We start from the raw sequence: 6,561 nt of genomic DNA on the forward strand, positions 1-6,561 counted from the left end.
CTATGTCCTCCGGGAAATTCACGAAGGCATCTGTGGCAGTCATTCAGCGCCGCTCCCTTGCGCATAAGGCCATTAGGCAAGGATACTTCGCCCTCACTTCACACCGATGCTCAAGCCTTCACCCGCGAAGTGCGATAAGTGTCGGCGGTTTGCCAATATCCCGCAACTCCCACTTGAACCTTTAATGTACCATGGTCGCCTGGCCATTCGCCAGTGGGGACTTGACTCATTGGACCTATGCCCGAGGGCAAAGGCCAGTCGGCACGCAATGTGGCGGGCCGACTACTTCACTAAGGGGCCAAGCCGAGGCCCGCCACCATCACCGCGCTCGCATTGAGACGCGTCGTTTGGCAAAATATCCTGTGCCGCCCGGCATCCCCAACGCCATCGTCACGGACAACGGTCGGCAATTTGACAACGCAAAATTTAGGCGTTTTGTTCCAACCTCAAGATAAAACTTTGCTTCGCTTCTCCAGCCCATCCTCACTCCAATGGCCAGTGTCGGCCGTGAACAAAATTATCAAGAAAACCTTGAAGACCAAGCTTGACAAAGCCAATGGTTGCTGGCCTGAGCTACTCCCAGAGGTTCTTTGGGCTTATCGCACCACCTTTCGTACCTCAACGGAGAGACACCATTTTCCTTTCTTTGGTACCAAGCTGGCACCAGAGAGATTGGCAGCCCACATACCGAACCTCCACTTACGAGGCCGAGGCTAATAACGAGCAGCTGGCCCTCAACCTCGACTTCATCGATGAGCTTCGTGACCAGTCCAACATGCGCAACATCGCATACAAGCAGCTGTGCTTGCCAAGTACTACAACTCCGAGTTAAACCCGAGCTCTGGCGATCGGTCATGCGCAAGGTCTCCTTGGCTACTAAGAATCCTAATGAGGGTACCTTGGGCCCTACGTGGGAAGGACCGTATGAGATCACCAAGGTTTGCCGCCCCGGGACTTACCAGCTTCGGGATCCCAAGGGCAAAACGTTGCCTCACCCTTGGAACGCCGACCATCTCAAGTACTACTACAAGTAAACATACCTAGACCCTAGGACATTATGTTTTCTTATACCTCGGTCTCGAGCCTTGACTCAGGCCCACCATTGTACTTTCTGCCTCTTCGCACCTATCTAATAGAAATACCCAACTGGGCCCCATTTCTACTTCAGAACTTGGCAGAATGCTTAAAGTATAAAGGTACCAAGCTATCATAAAAATCAAAGTAACCCTGCCTTAGGGAGAAATATCCATACATGTCAACGACTACGTCCAAATAATCGGGTACAACATAGCAAAATCCAAACAAGCCCTCGTGCATCAGCATGGTCGTCCGCCTCCTCCTCGCAGCGGTGTCGATCCACGATCGACTCTCCGCTAGCATCGCACCTCCCGCGCGTCTCACCTCCGAAGGACTCGTGGCCTCGGCAGATGGCGTGGCTGCAAACAATGACTCCGACCGGAAGGAATGGGAGGAGGAACACCACTAGTGTCGGTTTATATCCAACTCGATTAAACCTCGCAACCGCCCCACCCATACGCTCCTCGACCATCGTGATTCAAAGACAAGGCTCTTGAACTGCCTCGAGCCTCGATACTCTCCACGCCTCGCACGAGCCATGCCTCGCCTCCTCGGTCCTCCTCCTCTCGACTCGAGCCTAGCCTCCTCCACCGCCTCCACCGCGGTCGCTCCTTCACCTCCCGCCCAACCTCCCACCTTCAATTGTAACATTCCTCTCCGGATGGCACTGGCCTCGGTAGCGTGCCTTGGCTGTCTCGGAATGGCGCTAGCCAAGTCCACCTCTCTCTCTGCCTCGCCTGGTAAGGTACATATCCCCAAAAGCCTGCAAGAAAGGTGTGTTCATAAGCACATCATAATTGCACCACCGAGAATCAAAGGCACAAGAATACTTACATTGGTGGCGAGAGCACCGTCTCGATCCGACGAGAAGTCCGTGGCCTTGGTCCGAGCGAGCTTCCGCATCAATCTTTACCCCATCAGAAGGCGTTGACAAGAGGCACTTCCGGCGATGCATGGCCGGGTTACCTCCTTCGCCTCCCGCCGAACCGAGGCAAAGTCTATATCCTCGATACTTGCAGGTGAATAGCTCCTCCATCTCGGCGGCACCGGGTGGGGATCTAGGTCAAACGGCGGCAGACTGCCCACCCATGACGCCATGGATCGAGGACTCAAGTCCCCTCCGCTTTCTTCTCCGCCCCGCTCAATCGCTCATCCTCCTCCGTCCCGAGGTTGCCGTTTCCAGCAGCCGGGCTGCCCCTCAGCATCTGGGCGCCCTTTGCTCGCTTCTTGGCCCTATTGGCCCTATCCTTCTCTCTTCTCTCTCGCAACTTTTTGCCTCTCCTCCTGATCCACCACTACCTTCGGTGACGCTCAACCACGGTCACCACCTTCTTCGGTACCTCAGCCATCAAAAACAACACCGAAGCAAAGGTGAGAAGCTATACAACAACATACACATAACAAGGAGGGAGTGGGCTAATACTTACTTCCTTGAAGCAACCCCGATCAGAGAAGAAGGGTCAGTCACAATATTCTTCAGCTCACGCTACCTCCGGGCACCCGCCTCCTCACCAAATCTATCTCTTCCTCCTCCTCCTAGACAATGGCCTACACTTCACAGAACCTGCACATGGACAAAGGCGTTAGTTCTCACAAGCCTCAGACAACAATACATATTCATACCAACACATTCAAACACAAAGACATGAGTGGTGACCAAAGACCTATAGATTGAAAATGGGTAGGCACATGTTTGCTGACAGTCGTCCCTGGCCAGCACTCCCAATCACCAAAGGCAAAGAACCATCGATTTCGCCACGTCTTCTGCGACGATGGTGGTTGCCCTATAAAGTATCCTCTCTCTTCGCCTTTCGGCAGCTTTGACTGCACTCCACCAAAATTGCCTGTTGTTCGGACACCGAGTACGATGCATGAATCTGCCAAGGTGGGCTCTCGCTTCGCCAACCACCATGCTATGTACACCCTGCAAGATACACCAGAAATTGGGATTATACGCCTGTGGCATAGCCCAACTGAAAGCATCATTTGCACCCAAGGATGCAATGGTAACCTCAACCCATATTTGTACATAGCTGAGAACACCATAACGCAACCCTCGGGAGGGTACCTAGCCGCTTCAGAGGTATGGGCAACCTCAACCCCACACAATCGGTATCACATAGTCCGCCTTCAGTGACTCTAGATCATACAAACTCATCATATTTTTCTTCAGATAGTGGCACCCCTATTGGGACACCCACATCAGCAGATGCTACTACCACCGTACCACACCCCGACGGCCCAGCCGCGCCACTTCCACTAGCCTCTGGTGCCTGGGTTATCCCCAACACCCGGTTTGCACAAGCTTCTAGGGCCACATAGTTCCTTTGCATCTCCCTATAAGCTTCCCCCAACTCCTTGACTGCTTCTTCTCCCCAACCCTATTTCCCTCCACTATCAGCCCTTCCACCACATGATCGACTCAGTATTTCCCCATCAGACCCAAGTCTTCATTAAGGCTACTACTCTTAAACTCTTCCCCACTGAAGGCATGGGGACTTCGGGAGCTTTGACTTTCTCTTTCAGAATGATCAGACATCTACAAACACAAAAAGGGAAACTAAGGGGCATGCGAAGATTGAAAACAGGAGCCTAGGCATGTTCTTAATATGTTCATGAAAGTTCATCTACGTTCATATCACATTCATGAAAAACTCAAGCAAAAGGGGCATTTCAATCCAGAAAGGGAGAAGGAATACAAGGCATACCTTGTTATCACCACCGTCCACGGTTGCCGGAAATCGCCTAGCTCACGAAGGCACCTTTTCCCTTCTCGCCGGAAATCGCTCCGCCTACCTGATCCTATCGGAAATCGCCCTTCTCGCCTCCAAAATCTTTCAAAACTCAAGTGCTCATTCCTTCAGCCCTCCACAACCTTTTAAAGGCATACGAGGGACCCTTCGATTCTTGCTCCAAGCAATAACTCATCATACCGCTGGGACGCCGATTCCCACGCTCGACGCTTTATACCACCGCCACATGGCACTCATGACGCCACACCTACCCTTCGGAAGGCTCCTTCCGCTTGGAAGGACTCGCGACACGCCGATGACGCGTCACACCTTCCTTCGGAAGGCATGATGACGCCACACCTTCCTTCGAAGGCTCCTTCCGGCTTGAAGGACCTCGCGACACGCGATGACGCCACACCTTCCCTTCGAAGGCATGATGACGCCACACCTTCCTTTTGGAAGGCTCCTTCCGGCTTGAAGGACCCTCGCGACACGCGATGACGCCACACCTTCCTTCGAAGGCATGATGACGCCACACCTTCCCTTCGGAAGGCTCCCTTCCGCTTGGAAGAAGACCTCGTCCGACGCCACACCTTCCCTTCGGCAGCTCCTTCCGCTTGAAAGACCCCTCGCGACACGCGATGACGCCACACCTTCCTTCGAAGGCATGATGACGCCACACCTTCCTTCGAAGGCTCCTTCCGGCTTGGAAGGAGACCTCGCGTGACGCCACACCTTCCCTTCGTAAGGCATGATGACGCCACACCTTCCCTTCGGAAGGCTCCTTCCGGCTTGGAAGGAGACCTCGCGATGACGCCACACCTTCCTTCGGAAGGTACCCGTGACGCCATACCTACCTTCGGCAGGCTATCTTCGGTAGGGTGGGCACGGTTGGTTTGGACCGGTTCTGGAGAAAATGGAACCCGATCCAATAGTAATCCGTTCGGTTTGGACCGGTTCGCTCAATATCCATACAGAACCGATCCAAACCGAACTCTGTCCGGTTCCGGTTCGAATCCAACGGTTCCGTTTTTTTTTTTTAAATAATAATAAACAAACCTGCCCAAAATGAATTTATATACTAACATACCTCAAATTTGAGGTTCTATCAAGCTTTCGACGCATCAAAATGAATCTAACTTGAACAAAAATGCATTCCAAATTCAATCCAACTTTAACATATAAATTACAACCCAAATTCAATCAAACTTCAAAAAAAATGCAATCCAAATTCAATCCAACTTCAACATATAAATTACAACCCATATTCAATCAAACTTCAACAAAATAAGTTCCAAAATAAATTACTAGCCAAATACAACCCAAATTCAATTCAAATATACATTACAACCCAAATTCAATCCAACTTCATTAAATTCCTCCTAACATTGAAAAGTAGTTGGAGCTATGGTGCTAGGTGTGGATGAACTCATAATATCTACATAAAAAAAACATAAACCCATTAAAACATTAGTCAAACATACACATTATATAATACATTAATAAAGCATATAAAATTACAAAGACATACCTAATTCAATCGATTCATAGAACTCCATCTCTTGAATTGTTGGCTCATATTGTAAAGAGGAAATGTCATCCGACCTTAACCAATTTTGAGAACAAATTAAGGCCTCCACAATCTTAGGAGTCAAAGAAGCACGAAATGAATTAACTACCCGACCACCCGTGCTAAAGCATGATTCCGGTTATCGCTGATACCGGGATGGCAAGCACATCCTTTGCAATAAGTGCCAACCCCGGATACTTAACCCCATTCAATTTCCACCACTTCAAAACATCAAATTCATCAACCACATCTTCAATAGGGTCGGTGATGTACCTATCAATCTCATGCTCCAATACCACAACATCATTTGCTCGAGTCTCTTTTCTCCAATTTTCGGTCATTTGCCTTCGTTTCTTTCCCCCTCGGCTTTGGCTACTACTTGTACTCATTGTAGTAGTATCACTAGAACAATAACTACTACTTTGAGTAGGTGGTGGTGGTGGTGGTGGCATGGCATATTCTTCATAAAACTTCCTTAAAATCTCTTTGATCTCATTCTTCTTCTTAACCGCATCTTCCGGGTTTTCAAACCGGCTTTTCAAGATAAACTCCAAGTTCCCCAATTTGTATCGAGGGTCAAGAACAAGAGCAACCATCAAAATTTGGTTCAATTTATCAAGGTCACCCCAATACTTTTTAAACTTCATCTTCATGTTAAGTGCCATGTCCTTCAAAACCTTGGAGGTTTGGGTTTCACTTAATATTTCCTCCTCTTCCATCAACAAATCCTCAATTTCTTCTTCCATTGCAATCAAGTCATGAAATGTGGTGTGGGAAGCGGGATGCAAAGTGACACTCATCTTCAATGTAGCATCATAAAATACCTTCAAAAAATTCACAAAGGTACGAGCATTGTTCCAATCTTCATTAGTTGGTGGTCCTTCCCTCTTTCTAGGGTAATGAGACATAACCACCCCATCTTCAAGATCCGGTTCATCTTCACCAAACCAAGAAATATATGGGCCTTCATCATCTTCTCCCATTCTCCAAAATGCCTTTTCAAACTTTAAGGCGGCTTCCAACATCATATATGTGGAATTCCACCTTGTTGGCACATCCAACACCACAAGCCCTTTGCATTCAATTTGCTCTTTCTTAACACAACTCTTAAAGTCCTCCAACCTTTTGGGAGAAGATCTTACATACTTCACAGCATTTCTTATACACACTATGCTTTTTTCC

Source organism: Prunus mume, linkage group LG3 (assembly GCF_029339155.1).
Source record: "Prunus mume cultivar Tortuosa linkage group LG3, ASM2933915v1, whole genome shotgun sequence".
Classification (NCBI taxonomy): domain Eukaryota; kingdom Viridiplantae; phylum Streptophyta; class Magnoliopsida; order Rosales; family Rosaceae; genus Prunus; species Prunus mume.